Source organism: Panthera tigris, chromosome D3 (assembly GCF_018350195.1).
Source record: "Panthera tigris isolate Pti1 chromosome D3, P.tigris_Pti1_mat1.1, whole genome shotgun sequence".
Taxonomy (NCBI): domain Eukaryota; kingdom Metazoa; phylum Chordata; class Mammalia; order Carnivora; family Felidae; genus Panthera; species Panthera tigris.
In genome coordinates, this window is record NC_056671.1 from 86,984,541 (window position 1) to 87,002,252 (window position 17,712).

Consider the following 17,712-nt stretch of genomic DNA (forward strand, 5'->3'; position numbering starts at 1 on the left):
TGAGCATGGAATGTCTTTCCATTTCTTTGTGTCATATTCACTTTATTTCATCAATGTTTTATAGTTACCAGAGGATAGGTCATTCACCTCTTTGGTTAAGTTTATTCCTAGGTATTTTATTGTTTTTATTGCAATTGTAAATGGGATCGTTTTCTTAATTTCTCTTTATGCTACTTCATTATTAGTGTATAGAAATGGAACAGATTTCCCTATGCTGATTCTGTATCCTATGACTTCACTGCATTCACTTGTCAGTTCTAGTAGGTCTCCTGGGGGTGTCTTGAATGTTTTCTACATACAGTATCATATCATCTGCAAATAGTGACATTTTTACTTCTTCTTTACCAATTTAGATACCTTTTATTTCTGTTATCCGATTGCTGTGGCTAGGACTTCCATTATGATATTGAACAAAAGCAGTGAGAGTGGGCATCCTTGTCTTGTTCCTGACCTTAGAGGAAAATCTTCCCATTTTTCCTCATTGAATATGATGTTTGCTGCAGTTCTTTCATATAAAGCCTTTATTAAGTTGAGGTATGTTCCCTCTAATCCTAATTTGTTAAGGGTTTTCCCCATGAATGTTGTACTTTGTGAAATGATTTTTCTGCATCTATTGAAATGATACGATGCTTTTTTTTTCTTTCTCTTATTGATATAACATATGTTGATTGATTTGCAAATATTGAACCACTCTTACATCCTAGCAATAAATCCCGCTTGATAGTGGTGAACAATTTTTTAATGTATTGCTTGATTTGGTTTGTTAGTATTTTGTTGAGGATTTTCGCATCTGTGTTCATCAGAAATATTGGCCTGTTATTTGTGGTATCTTTATCTGGCTTTGGTAACAGGATAATGCTGGCCTCATGAATGAATCTGGAAGTTTTTATTTTCCTATTTTTTGGAATAGTTTGAGAATAGGTATTAATTCTTCTTTAAATATTTGGTAGAGTTTGCCTATGAAGACATTTGGTCCTGGAATTTTGTTTGTTGGAATTGTTTTGATTACTGATTCAATTTCTTAGCTGGTAATTAATCTGCTCAAATTTTCTATTTCTTCTTCAGTTTTGCCAGGTTACATGTTTCTAAGAATTTATCCATTTCTTCTAGGTTGTCCAATTTGTTGGCATAAAATTTTTCATATTATCTTACTATTGTTTGTATTTCTGTGATGTGGGTTCTTAATTTTCCTCTTTCATTTGTGACTTTGAATTCTTTCTCTCTCTCTCTTTTATGGGTCCGGCTAAAGCTTTATGAATTTTGTTAATATTTACAAAGAACCAGATCCTGGTTTCATTTATTTGTTTTATTATAATTTTTTTTTTAGTTTCTGTATCATTTATTTCTGCTTTAAACTATTATTTCTCTCCTTCTGCATTTTGGGGTTTTGTTTGCTCTTAATTTTGTAGCCTCTGTCCATTAAAAAATTTTTTTAATGCTTATTTTTTGAGACAGAGAGAGAGAGAGATTGAGAGAGAGAGAATGAGTTGGGGAGGGACAGAGAGAGAGAGAGAGAGAGAGAGAGAGAGAGAGAGGGAGGGAGACACAGAATCCGAAGCAGGCTCCAGGCTCTGAGCTGTCAGCACAGAGCCTGACACGGGGCTTGAACTCATGAGCTGTGAGATTATGATCCAAGCTGAAGTCGGATGCTCAACCCATGGAGCCATCCAGGCATCCCTTTACCACCTCTTTTTAGCCATTTATCAGTTGATGGACATTTGGGCTATTTCCATAATTTGTCTCTTGTGATAATAATGCTGCTATGAACATCGAGGCACGCTATCCCTTTGAGTCAGTGTTCTGGTATCCTGTGGGGAGATAGCTAGTAGTGCAATTGGTGGATTGTAGGATAGGTCTACTTTAACCGATTTCTTGATTTCCTTTTCTGATAGTTTGTTTTAATGTATAAAAATGCAACAGAGGCATCAGGATTCTGGAGCACTGCTCCTTTGGTTAAAGTGTTAGGAGAAAAGGAAGGACTGGGGAACCCCCTGGAAAGTAAATACTTTGGTATCTTCCTAGAAACCACTGGCCAACACTAATCAGACTCCCTGTGAGTCAGGAGGTGATTATAATACTGCATGTTGAAAGGAGTTGAGAAGTGGCCGTGGGGGGTGTCTCTGTTGCAATATGAGAAGGAATGTTCAAAAGATGAGAGTTTTGCCAAGAATTCTTCCTCAATGCCTTAAGTTAATTAAAATATATGAGTGGAACAAATAGAATGGCTGGTTTGCCAAATTTCTTATCCCATATAAGAGTGGCAAGAATATTACATTTCTGTCATGTGCTTTTATTTTTTAATTGGCGAGACGTGGCCATCAAAGTGGCCTTGTTTGAGTTCAGAACTTCCAAATGTAAATACTTGAAAATTCAGACAAATTATAAACATATTTGAAATTAAGGCCAATTATTTGCAATAAAAAACAAATATCTTACATGCATACCCAGCATGAGTTCAACTAAGAATTACACAAAACAATAGTAATAATCAGACTGAGTCCTTCAGGAAGAAATACTGTGTGTGTAACCAAAAAGTTTCTGTAGTGCTAATTAAGGGAAAAAAAAAGAAAAAAAACTTCATAAAATAATTATGAAGTTCAGGAAATTTGTGTTCTTTTTTCTCACATAGGAGGATAGTTATTTTATCCTACTTGATACATAGGGTGCATTTTTTAAACTTATTCTTCACATCCACTGAAATATGATTTATGCTCAATAAATAATTTTAATATAATAACTTTAACTTGTACAAAAATACATAAATTTTATTTTAAGCATTCTGTTTTGTGAATTTTGATGAATGTATACACCATTTAGCCTCCACCTCAGTGAAGATATACAGCATTTCTTTTCCATAAGCACTTTTTGTTTTCATTTTATGTTTGGTTCATGATCTATTTTTGATGTTTCATAAAATGTGCACTAATAGGGATTTTTTTTGAAAAGTAGAGCATATTAAACACCAACAATAAAAAAGTAACAAAACACAAATGTTTCACATGACCGTGTAAACTAAATTATTTCTCAGGCAAGAACACATGTTACATTCACACATAAAGTCTGTAACTTAAAAATATTTAATAGCAAATTCAGGCAGTTCAAATACAACGGTGCTAGGCCATGTGAGAACTCCTCTAAACTATAAAAACCTGAAATAATTAAGCCAAAACCCATTCACAGGACATGTCTCATGTGGCTCCCTGCTCATTGCTCTCTTACTCAGACATCCAGACTAGCAAAGATTCCCATATCTCTCCATGCTGCCATTTCACGAGAAGCTATTAGGCTTTACCAACACAGGGGAAGGGAACATGCAGATTAATACACTTCATGACTCTTAAGTGCTTCCAACTAGAAGTGATAGTTTCAAATTTCATTAGCTAAGGCAAGCCACATGGCCATTCCTACCTTCAAAGTTGAGGGGAAATATACATACACATACATATATATATATGCATATATATATACATATATACATATGCATATATATACATATATACATATGCATATATACATATATATATACACATATGCATATACATATATATATATATATATATATATATATATACACACACACACATGCACACACACACACATATATATACATATGCATATATATTTTTTTTTTGGTCTCTTTCTGATGTTGTGTAAGTTTAAGGTGTCCAGTGTAATGATTTGACATTTGTAAATACTGTGAAAGGACTACCACAAGAAGGCTAGTTAACACTTCTATTACCTCAGAGTTACACGTTTTTTATTTTTGCCGTCTTTGTAACTTGCAAACATACAATACCATGTTGCTGACTATAGTCACCATGCTGTATGTCACATCCCCATAATTTATTCATCTGAAAATATAATCTTAAGTGTCACAAGGATAGGGGAGCTGGCAAATTCCCTGAATACTAACAATATTTACCCCAGATACCTCAACATAATGCTGAATATTTAATCTAATTCAGATCTTAATAGATGTAAATAGTTATGTCAAACATTGACAGTCATCAGTGTCTTCCTGTACGTTTACAGAAGATATGCCGTAAGAACTGTGAAATTGTCATAAAAATGAGAAGTGATTTTAAAAATCTCTATGAAATAAAAAAAAATTGGTTATTTGATGGGAAATATTCCTCTGGTTTTGAGATGTTTATTCCAATTGTTAATAGTAGGAAGAAGAAACATGTGGTAATGACAATGTGGGTCTGGTATTTTGCAAAGAAGTGCACTATTGATATTTGACTTTTCTTTCTTGAAATGTGCTGCTCATTCAGGTAACCTGCAAATCATTTCATTTTCTATTTTGTTTGTTTTCAATCAAGTAAACTATTACATGATTGATAGTATATTTAAAATCCACACATGTACAAATAGGAAAACCAGTTCTCAGTTAAATAATGTAAAAAATGTAGTAACTGACATTTAAATAATCCAGTGAAGATTCCTGGATATATGGTAGCACTTATAAATAAGACCAACTACGTTTCCTTTTCTTAGGAAATAAAATAAATGATAACTGCATAAATAACCTTGAAAACCTCTGTTCTTGTTTAAATGCTGAAAGAATAGGGTATTTGAACAGAATAATTAATGTATTTTGGGAGAAAGGATTTGTACATTTTACTTTCTTGTAAGGTAGAGTAAAATGTTTTTCCCCCCTGTCTATTAAATAAGATATATTCTCCTTGTCAAGAAAAAATCTCTTGACTCTTTCATTTTTATGTGATTTTAATCATTAATTCTAAGAAAACCAGTAAATTCTATTCCAGAATCCTTATGACAGCACTCACATAAAACTCAAAGGTACCTACATTATTTACATGAGATTAAGTACTTTAAAATTGAGAAGTTATTTCTACCAGTAAACTACCCACAGTGTTTTGGTAGTCATTTCACTTCTTTATGTTTGGGAATTTCAGTCTATTCTCTCAAGGAATTAAAAATGTATTTTCTAAGTAAAAGCTGCTGTATTTTTCTGCTACTTGGCACTTTCAAGTTCAGGGCCCAATTATATTTTGGGTCCCCTGTGATGGTGACTGCTGCAGCCCTGGAGCTGTCAGGATGAGTAAGTCACACACGTCCTGCCATCAGGGACCGAGCCGATAGTGTGTCAAAAATGGTGGCGTAGAGAGAGAACCTGACTGACACAGAGCGTCCTCCTACTCTCATGAGCTCTAATAGTTACCCAGAAAGATCTGGGGACATTTTACTTCTGGATCATCTGTTTCTCATTTATAAGAAGGAATATACAATCATGCCTTCCCATATCTACTAATTTGGAGAAAACTAATCTTGATGAAAAAGGCATATTTATTTATTTTATGATTCATAAAGACCTGTAGCTGTTACTTGCTTACATTGTTTCAGACTGGATTAACAAGGAGACTCGTAGATCCTATTAATGTTAGTTCACAGGCATAGACATAAATTTAAATGAATTTGTGGATAATATTATGAAGCATTGTGAGCAATAAATAATGACTTTATCATAATCACTGCTAATCATGTAAAAAACAGTAATGAAGACTAACCTAGCCTGGTACATATTATTTACACGAAGACATATATAGAGGTTTTTGATGTTAAAAAGCCCCAAAATAATAATTACATTAAAACTAAAACTAACTTTTGCTAGTGGTCAAATCAAGTTAAGATATTAGAAGAACAGAATGAGTAGATTAAAAATAAAAAGGAATGAAGACCAACCAGATTTTACGCACTATTTATAGTGATCCAAATATTAGAGTAAAACAGCCAAATGTAGTGTTTATATAAAGTTGTCTACAAAATGAGTTCAATGAAACCACACACCGAGTTCGTTCTGAGTCCAAGGCCATGCTAGCTGCATACCCTGGAGTATATTTTTTGCCCTCCTCACAAACTCCTTTATCATCTGGAATATGAAAATAATAAGAACAGCAGTATGTACTGAATGGGGTGGTTCTAAGAATGGAGGAAGTTACGTTATTTAAAATCTCTAATATATTGCTAATTCATAGAGACATTTCAATAATTTTAAACTGTTACTGCTAATAGTAATGATAGTGACAGTGTGGAGAGACTATTAATACCCCAAGAAGATGCAGAAGCTACTCAACCAATAGGATTCAGAAAACTAGGAACCAGCATATAATTTTGACAAGATTATCTCACTTCTTTTATTTATTTATTTATTTATTTATTTATTTATTTATTTATTTATTTATGGCTGTTTTTTTTTTTCAATATATGAAGTTTATTGTCAAATTTGTTTCCATACAACACCCAGTGCTCATCCCAAAAGGTGCCCTCCTCAATACCCATCACCCACCCCCCCCCCCCACCCCCCATCAACCCTCAGTTTGTTCTCAGTTTTTAAGAGTCTCTTATGCTTTGGCTCTCTTCCACTCTAACCTCTAAGATTATCTCACTTCTTAACCCTATGACTCAGTGTTCCGGAAGGATCTTATAAAACAGGATTTGCTAATACTGGTTATTAATTACCCACATTCCAAGATCAACCATTGTCAAGTACCTATCTGCCTCACTTCAATTTATCCAGAAAACGGACAGCATACAGTAATGTCTAATCAAGCTTCCTGAGCCATCTAAAACAAGCCTAAAAACAGAGGCTCGTGGGAGCATTTTATTATTTATACCAGGAACAAAACCAAATGGACCCCCTTCCCTCCCTTCCCCCATCCCTGTTTCTCTCCCTCCTCCTCTTCATGTCCCTCCCTCCCTCCCTCCCTCCCTCCCTTCCTTCCTTCCTTCCTTCCTTTCTTCCTTTCTTCCTTTCTTCCTTCTCTTTCTTTCATGCCCAGAGCTGGCCGATCTCAATAGTAAATGTAAAATATGAATTGTGTATTTAGGAGTGTGTGTGGGCTGTGCAGGCATGCACACATGTGTTTGTCCCTCTGGAAGAATGTTTCATAATATTCAATGATACATTGTCTCAAAACTTTTTCTAAAATATCTTACTCTTAATATTTGAGTTAGTCAATGGAAGTTATTCCTGTTAAGCTGTTAAATAGAATTCTTAAATATGCTTTCCACCCTTAAGGCATTTCTGAATCAAGGGTAAGCTTTACGAGGGTAAAGGGTTATGTGAATCAACATTAATTATAAAAATTAATAAATGTTTGTTAGGATAGATATTGTGCAAGGAGATATTCTTTGTATTCCTTAGTAACCACAGGTTTTTTTTTTTCTCTTATTATTTTAAATTTGGTCATTACCTGGAATTTCAAAAGAGCAAATTAAATGATGTAAGGTTGTTAGCCATTATAGGAAAGGTCATACACTAATAAGGGATGTGGTTCTTTTAAAATACAGATTTAGGTAAATAAGGTGAGTGTAAATGGATAATTAGGATCAATGAATATAAAAACTTCATTTTAATAAAGACTTTAATGTCTTACTGAGATATATGTTAAATAATGCTAACAAAAATACAAAAAGGCTTATAGAAAGTGATGGAACAGTTGTATCATTGCCTGTATATGTATGTAATCTGCAGTTATAGAGTTCCACACTCTTGGCTCACTTATTAAAAATGGTCCGGGTATGCATTTACAAAATGTATTTTTATATTGGCTAATTAAAAAAATGTTTATTTTTGAGAGAGAGAGAGAGACGGAGAGTGAGCAGGGAGGGGGAGAGAGCGAGAGGGAGACACAGAATCTGAACCAGGCTCCAGGCTCCGAGCTGCCGACACAGGGCTTGAACTCGGGAACGGTGAGATCATGACCTGAGCCGAAGTCAGATGCTCACCCGACTGAGCCACCCAGGTGCCCCTATATTGACTAATTTTTTAGAATGTCATTGCATGTATGTTTGTTCCTCGATTGGTACTGTAGACTTTCCAAGGTCAAGAATCCTATCCCATAGTCTTTAGTCCACGTACTTGTAGGTTTTCACCCCACTCTCATTAAATTTTATCTTGAAGACTGCTTCATAGAACAATAGCCTGTGAAAATTTTTGGAATGTTAAACATTTTCCAAGATATTTAGTGGCCATCTTCCGTATTTACTCCAGATGGTACTACCAAAGATACATTCTGCTGATTTTTGCGGACATTAGGAGAGTCGGAGTAGTTTTCTTTCCAAAGTAAGAGCATCTTTCTTTGGACGTTTTGCATTGCTCAAATGTGACGGCACAATTTCCAGCGAGAGACTAAACTGGACTTTCAAACAGTGACAGCCCGCTGGCTGAGACCGGGACTCCGGTTACCTCGACGAAACTTCACATTTTGTTGCCCTGAAGATAATCTGGATCCAAAGTAACAACCTCCCTTGTCTGAATATTTGAATAGCTGGAGACACGAGTACCAGCCTACAACTTAATTATGGATTTAAAAATTGGCATTAATCTTTTCTCGTTCCTGTATATATTCTCTTCTAATGCCACAAGTCACACTAAATTGCTCATTAAACTTCGAGCGATGCAATGGAATGCTTGCTACCATTTATAGGCGACGCTCTCCAAAGTACAATTAGAGGGAGTATTATGACATAGAACAATGGAGACAATTATTTCTGAAGTTTATTAATGCTAATTAGCATATGGCATCTAAGACAGCTGCTGATACTTCATTGCTAAATACTGAGGGACTAATTAGTGTTTGATGTTAATTAGCTGCTTCTGCGTGTGCTCTGCCCTTAGATGCATATGCACTGTCACCATCGGGCTATTAAAAGTCTGGCCTTGCACTCCGCAAGAACATGATGTGGCATTTAGGAGTTCTTTTTGAGTCTCCGGCACTCTTTTCTAATATATGTGCTCTTAATACATTCCACGGAAGCTTTAATAATTAGTTACTCCGCTTTTCATTTAAAACATACTAATAAATCCGATGCTTAAGTGCTAAATGAACAACATCCTTTAACTGATCGTGTAATATTTTATGCCCTCTGATAAATGAATGACTTCAAATACTAGAAACTAGTGTAAAAATACTTGGGCTTAATTTATTTAATAATCAAGCTTATTTTGTTTGTGTGTGTCAATTTACACTTATTAGTGATTAAATTTCATTAGTTTTTTAAATGTAGATTTATTTATTTTGAGAGAGAGAGAGGAGGAGAGAGAGAATCCCAAGTAGGCTCCTTATTGTCTGTGCAGAGCTGGATCTCATGTGAAATCATGACCTGAGCCGATATCAAGAGTCAGACACTTAACTGAGCCACCCAGGCATCCCTAGAATTCATTATTAAAGTATCAAATGGGTGCACTTTCCCCCATTAACCAATTCATTAACTTTTTTTGCTTTCTGATTCTTTTCCCTCCTTTAACTGAAGCAAAATACATTTCCTTTCTTTTGAAACCGGAGATAAAAATTTACCTAGAAAAACTCATCTTTGAAGATCAAAGTTGAGGCTAAGCTAGTGATCTGGGAAGAGTTTTCATGTTAGTCTTAAAAACTTTCAAGGGGATGGGGTGCCTGGGTGTCTCAGTTGGTTAAGCTTATGATTCCGACTTCAGCTCAGGTTGTGATCTTATGGTTCCTGAGTTTGAGCCCCGTGTTTGGCTCTCTGCGGTCAGTGCAGAGCCCGCTGCAAATTCTCTGTCTCCCTCTCCCTATGCCCCTCCCCTGCTCTCTCTCTCTCAAAAATAAACAAACATTAAAAACAAACAAACAAAAACAAAAAAACTAGGGCACTGCTAGTTTATCTGGGAGTTTGTTGAGTGGGTGGGGGTGGAGGTGATTAATATTAACAATTTGCCCGGAAATTCCTGTGACAATCAGCTTCACTTCCATAAATGTTGAATAACTTTCTTCACGTGGAAATGTCTTTGTAACTAGTAAATGAATTTAAGATTCAATTTAGACTATGAAGCTGTGAATAATATCCCCAAAAATATATCATGGTTTGAAATTATTTTTTTTTAATTTGTTTAACGTTTATTTATTATTGAAAGACAGAGAGAGACAGAGAATGAGACTGGGAGGGGCTGAGGGAGGGGCAGACACAAGCAGGCTCCATGCTGTTAGCACAGGGCCTGAGCTGTTAGCACAGGGCCTGAGCAGGGCTCGAACTCACAAACTGCAATCTCATGACCTGAGCCAAAGTCGGAAGCTTAACCGACTGAGCCACCCAGGTGCCCCTCATGGTTTAAAATTCTAAAGCTAATCTCTGGCTTTAAAATCACATGGGTATAAGTATTTTTATGATGCTATAGGTGTCCATTTTGAATAATTATTGAGATTTAGAGTTAATAATTACCCAATACTTTTTACACATTACACCTTTTTAGATGTTTGGCACTTATACAATTGGCATGGATATATTATGGTTTATGGCACTAAAAATAAAGGAATGGAACAAAGCTACCTACAGTGGAAATTATGCAATCACTTGTCAAAGTTAAAACCACAATATATTGAACATCTAATTGGCCAGACAACATGCAAAGGGAGGACAAAGAAAGAACAAATAGCGAAGGAAAATTATGTTGTAAATACATTGACTGTTTTATAATACCCACTATAGTTTTTTCTAGGTTGATTTCTCATAGGGTGTTTGAGCTTTGGAAAACAGGAATATACCCATAACAGAAGTTACCTTTTATTTTTTTCTCTTCCACCCCATCTTCTTCAAGTTATTCTTCATCATCATCTTCATAGTTTTTATATTCCTTCTCAGAGAGTGAATAAACATTTTAAGAGATATTTCATGAGAGCGACCCAAGTGTCCTTCAATAGATGAATGGATAAAGATATGGGAGTTTTGTGTGGGTGTCATGGACTGTTACTCAGCCATAAAAAAGAATTAAATCTCGCCATTTGGGTCAACACAGGTGGGTGCAGAGGGTACTATGCTAAGCAAAATAAGTCAGAGAAAAACACCGTATGATTTTACTTACATGTGGAGTCTAAAAAAACAAAACAGACTCTTAAATACAGAGAACAAACAGGTGGTTGCCTGAGGGGAGGTGGGTGGGGAGAAAAATAGATAAAGGGGATTAAGAGGTACAAATTTCTGTTTATAAAATAAAAAGTCACAGAAATAAAAAGTACAGCATAGGGAATATCGTCAATAATATCGTAATGACGTATGGTGACAGATGGTGACTACACTCAATCCTGGTGAGCACTGAGTATTGTATAGACTTGTTGAATCAATATGTTGTACCTTTGAAACTAGTACAACATTGTATGTTAGTTATACTTCAATAAAAGGAGATTGCAAGAGGTGAAAAATGAAAGATATAAAACTTAAAAATAATTGACTACTTAAGAACTCTGAATATTGAAATACCAACCTGCATAAATATAATCGACATAGTACAGTAAAAAAAAAAAAAAATCCAACTTGACTGTTGGTATATTTGTGGCCTTGGCCCTCAGAGTCTCAGATCCTTATCTGTAAAATGAAAATTATTGTGTTCACCTAACAGAGTATTTAAGAATATGTTTTCTGACTGCCCTGCTTCTAGGGACTCTTGTTTCAAGGGGGTCTGTGACTTCATAGCTGTGTGTCAATTTTTTCATCTATAAAACTATACTAATGGGAACAAAGGTTGGGGGCAAGTGTCAAAACTCCTATGCTTTACTTAAGGCAGCAATACCAATAATGCACCCATAACTCTGGTAGTGTCTCTCTCTCTATTGACTCTCTTCATCTCTTCCAATATTTGAGTAAGTCACGCCTAAATTAATTTCATGAAAGGCACAAATCATTGGTCTCATACCTGAATTCTCAGACCGCTCATAAGACTTCATACTCCGGAATTTTAAATTAACTGTGATTTTGTTATCATTTGGGATGGAGGAATAGAAAAATTATCTTAAAATACCTACCTACAAAAGACTCACTGTACTCCAACTCCTCTGTAGTTCATAGGTAGATATAAACAGTGATAGAAAAGAACTACCCTTGATCCAACTGACTGATTTTTGAATAATTACCTTATAAGTCTTTTTCGTCTTTACCAAGATGGCCTTAATGTTCTCATCTTCACTAAACTAGAGCATTTGCTGTAGACAGCTCTTGACTGCCAAGTGTCTGTCCCTTTTTGGTGTAAATCTTCTCCCAGCCTCAGGTGAGTTTTGTAGCCCAGGATTGCCTTTCTCAAACACCTGGAAGCCATCCCTTTGAAATGCAATCTGGAAAGATAGTTAGCCCCCCTCTCTCCGATCTGGTCTTTCTGGAGGGCAGGAGCCCAACTTACCAATTATTGCAATTATTACAGTCACCATCAGTTGGCAAACCCAGAGGATCTAATCACATTTATCAATTCCTCCCTTCCCCAGTAATTTTCTCTTCACTCACCCTAGAGCTTATATCTCTTCAGCCTTTTCTTTCAGTGGAGTTGAGTTTAATCTCTATTGCAATAGTCTTGAATAAAGTTTTCCTGGCTTGCTTAACTCTGTTCAGTGCAACTTTTTCTTGACACTCTCAAACATTGAATTTAGATTAAAAATCTTGAAATTCTGATGAATAACAGTAATAGAGGCATCTTTATGGTATTTTGTATTTGAAAATTCTTTATTAATATTTCAAAATATAAAACGTAGGTCCATGCATTAAATATCCTTAACTTTGCAAAACAAACAAAAAAAGAGGTTCCACATCAATTTTAGTGTAAGAATCTACCAGACTTTAATATTAATGGTTTGGGGAACCTGGGTGGCTCAGTCGGTTAAGTGTCCGACTTCAGCTCCGGTCACGATCTCGCGGTCTGTGAGTTCGAGCCTTGCGTCAGGCTCTGGGCTGATGGCTCAGAGCCTGGAGCCTGCTTCCGATTCTGTGTCTCCCTATTTTTCTGACCCTCCCCCGTTCATGCTCTGTCTCTCTCTGTCTCAAAAATAAATAAACTTAAAAAAAATATTAATGGTTTTCTATGACTTCACTGTCTCCAGTGATAGTTTTGATGGTATTAGTTTGCCTTTTCTTAATATGTAATTACAAATGTAAATCCAAATTTTTATTTTGCTTTGCTAACCTGTCTTTGTTAGAGAAAAAAAAGTAGGTGATTTATTTTGAGTTACGATGCCATTTTTTGTGCCACATAGTCACATTCTGTTAACCAGCTTCTCCCTAAAATCTGTCCTAACCTTTGTATGGCACTATTATCCTTCTGACGATCCCCGAAGGTTATAGCAATTAGAACATTGTATGTCTTTGCAACCAAAACTCAGAAGGTCTATTTTAATCATTACTTTACCATAGATCAATAGCTCCCATTAAAATGATTCCCTTTTGTCTCTCTACTGACCCTGCTTTTGACTATACTTGCAGTGAGTTGCAAGTCAGATATTGCTAAAAATTATCTAATTATTTTCTTCCACTAAAACATCCAATTTAGCTAGGGGGAAAAATAAAGAACCTCACACATTTTTTTTTAAAGAGAAGAATTTGGCCTCTGCCTGCGTACAAGTAGATTAATGATTTTAATGAGGCAACATGCCCAGGATTGGTGTGAATAGAAGTAAATGGCAAGCAGCAACTTTCAGGATGCTATGATTCCTAATCACAGGCAGAGAGGTGGTGACCTGTGCTTTTGAACAACAAAAACAGCTTTTCCCTTTACTACTCTGTTGCTATTGAGGCTTTTCTTTTGTGTCCTTTCTCCACACAGAAATATATCTTTATAGCTGTATAGGAAGGGCAGATAAAATCTCATGAATTTGGGGAGGAAGTCACTGATTCCTCCGTGAGGCCTTCTAAGGCTATTTAAAGAACTACTGAGAGGTGAATGGTTTCATCTGGGTCGTCACAGGGTATTAATCCTAAACTGGCTCATGTTTTTAACCATTAAATAATATATAATAATTCTCCTTGCATCTCCTTATGGCAAGTCAGTTCTAGAAAAATTACAAGTGAAACAAGGAAAGGCAAACAAAGGTGTATGTCAATAGATACACTGACATATATTTGCAAAAAAAAAAAAAAAAAAAAAAAAAAAAAAAAAAAAAAAAAAACCTGACAGTCCTATTTCTACTATTGCTATAAGAAATAATATCCCAGGATGACTCAGTCTCAAAATGAATTGAGTGGCTAATGCTGTCTTCCTGAACATTGAGCTTATTTTGAAGCATTAGATGATTAACCTAAGGTACATAATTGTATATTGGTACATATTTATATTGGTTATTATTTAACAACCTTTGCTTTTCTGAGCTTCTCCCATTTGTAGTTAAAAATTAAATATAATTTGAATTAAAAATAATCAGTGTAAAATAATCCTTATGGCAAAGAGATATTTAGGGGTGGCAAATTCTACTCCCCTACACGTTCATCTGTAGATGAACACTTGGACACATCTCGTATCTTTGGCTCTTGTGGATAATGCCGTAATGAACATGATTCATTACAGATACCTCTTCAAGATACTGAATGTGTGCCAAAATATTTCAAAAGGACCATAGGTGGTTTTTATCTTCTCTATATTTGCGTTTTCTCATGCCTATCTCTAATAAGAGTTAATATTTTGTATTTTTCTCATGAAGCATTTGATATAGTGAAGATCTCAGTCTTTGAAACCTGATTGCCTGGGTCCTGGTTTAGGAACTTCCTACTAAAGTATCCTATTTTAATATATTTAAGTTTTCTGTATTTTAGTTTCTTCAATCATCTGTTACCTCTCTCTCTCTCTCTCTCTCAATCTGTCCACCTACCTACTTACTTAGCTATCATCTTGTCTTCCTATTTGTCATCTACGTCTAGCACTATGGTGTTTTGATGTATTTTCTATTTGAATGAGGGAGGGGTCCCATTTAAGCATCTTGAGTAGGTATGCAATTTACCTAGAGACCAGAAAATATACACGTGTTTCTAAATCTTTGTATAGTAGAATTTACTTGGAAGATTTTAGTCACTTAGTTATTTTCAGTGTGGATATCAGCGTGCATATTAAGAAATCTAAATAGAAATATTTGGGAATGGAATTTGTGGAATTGTTAAGTTAAAAGACATTCATTTTCAAATAGGTTAAAATAACTTGTGACAGACAACTGATCTCTCTGAAAACCTTTTGAAAATTGAGATAACATTAAATCTAATCTATTTAAATCAATAGTGAGTAGAAGATACAATAAATAAAGAGTAGAATAGATAAAATTCTGAAGAGGAGACTTCAGAGGAGTTTTCTGATAATCTTCTGCTGTTTTGATTTCTGGGTATATTTACTATTTCTGAGCTCAAGCTTGGAGAATCCAAGTTTGCTTGGACAGATGACCACTTCTGGAGAATGGAGAAAAAATAAGGAATCTTGGTGTCTCCAAAGGCTAAACTAACATCAAACCAAAAAACCAGCGGTGTAAGGGGAATCAAAACACACCCAGTTACCCCTCAAAAGCTTCTGTGAAATGATGAAGTTATACCTGGTGGGAGGGGGGACTATACAGAATTTTCTAAGAAGTATAGGAGATTTTTCTGCCATCTCACAGTGCTAAGGAGACAAATATTAGAATTGGGATTATGCAGAGGGACCAAGATGAATAAATGTGGCTATTTATGAAAACCCAAAAAGTCCATCAGGAATAGCTTCCTGTAAATTCAACTCCGTCCACCTGCTCATTCCCTGTGTTGATGATGTTCATCCCCATTCCATCTGTCCAGAAACAAAGATGAACCTTTAGATAAGTCTGATGCCATCTATAACCTCTACAAATTTTTATGTAACATATATAATTCAGTTGAAATTAAGAGGAATGCCAAGAAATAGGATCATATGATCAAAAACTAAGAGAAAACAACAAAACAGAAAATAAAATTGGCCTGGCAGATATTTGTAGTAATGGAGTAAGTGGAAAATTACTTTAAAATAACTCATCAGTTTCTTCAAAGGGAAGAACAAAAATGGGGGAAAATGAGAAAATGGGAAATTATTGAAATAATGATATTTGAGGTCTAAGACTGAAAGTACAATACCTGAAATGAAGTTCAACCTCAAGATGATACATCAGAAGACAGAATCAGTGAACTTAAAATCAAATGAGTAGAAAATATTCAAATTTCATAATTAGGAAGACGAAATGGAAAATATAGAAACAAGTCAAGAGGCACAGGAGACAGTCTAAGATCTATTATACATGAAGGTGAAGAAGAAAGTGAAGAGGCAACATTATTTGAAGAAACAATGGCCAAGATGCTTTTAAAACTTGTGAAAGATCTCAACCCAGCACATTCAAGAACTTCTGTAAACCTCAGTGAAGATACATAATTAGGCAACCACACCTAAATGCATCTTTCTAAAAATGCTAGATTCATAGACAAATACAAAAAGTATAAATCAGCCAGGGAATGAGATCTAATGCCTTGAAAGTGTCAACATGTCAACATTAGGAATGAAGCTGAGGGCATAAAAAACCAAACAACAACAATGGAAGGCAGAAGACCATTGAATACAGCTTTTAATGTGCTGAATGAAAGTAATCACCAGCTTAGTATTCTACAACAATGAAGATAACCTTAAAAATTAAGATTAAATTAGATCCTTCTTCTCTAGTTTTGGTCAAGATAGTCAAGATGGAGTAGACACATTTCTCCTTATTCCTGCTACTAAGTACAGCTAAGAATCCTGAATATTATGTATAAAATACACATGAGAATATTCTGAAAGACAAAGAGAAGGCAGACTGGCCTAGAACTTCAACATCTTCAACAATAAGTTCTTGGATTTTCTTTTGCTTATATATTCAGGACTGGATGCTTAAGAAGCTGCAACCAGGATATATTAATAGGCAGAAAAAAAAACAACCAAACAAACAAACCTCAAATCAGTTAGTGTAATTAACAGTGTTAAAGAAAAAAGATGAAATTCATATGATTAAGATGGAGAATAAACATTACAATACTCAATATCTATTTATAATAAGAACAGAAAATTGGGACGGAATAAAACATCTGATTTGGCAGAGAAAAAAAAAACTTTTCAGTTCATATTGTACTTAATGGTGCAACATCGGTGCTGTTTTTTTGTTTTTTGTTTTGTTTTGTTTTGTTTATATATCCCCTGGTATTAGGAGCTCTCACAACTTTTATTCCACATTGGACTGACGGTCTCAGACCATAAAATGAGACACAAAATGGAAATCAAAGAATATGAAGGAGAAAGTAAAACTCTATTGTCTGTAGTTGAAATCACTGTATACTATAAAATCTATAAACTTAGTAAATTAACAAATTCAACAAAGCCAATTGCATATATGATAAAAAAATTATAAATATCTTCTACAAAAGCAAAATATCAAATAGAACACTCTAACAAAGATGTGCAATACCTATATACTGCCTTGAGAGAAATTGGACAGTGCCTCAATAAATAAAACGATGCAGCATATTTATAGGCTGAAAGAACACGTGCACCTACAGAGCCACACGCCTGATACCTGCTAATCAACTTTGTTCTATCCCGTAGAAACTCTATCCTAGCTGCCACTTGGTATTGGTACCGAGTGCTTCTTGCTACACATTTATCCTGAGTAAAGTCCTTTTTTTTTTCTTTTTTGAACAAAGTTCTTAACCTCTGTTGGTCACTGAAATATTTGACAAAAGTAAACCCCAACGTTAGTAGAGAAAAATCATACGCTACTCTTTTTTTTTTTTTAAGTTTATTTATTTTTGAGACAGAGAGAGACAGAGCATGAACGGGGGAGGGTCAGAGAAAGAGGGAGACACAGAATCGGAAGCAGGCTCCAGGCTCTGAGCTGTCAGCACAGAGCCGGACGCGGGGCTCGAACTCACGGACTGTGAGATCATGACCTGAGCCGAAGTCGGAGGCTT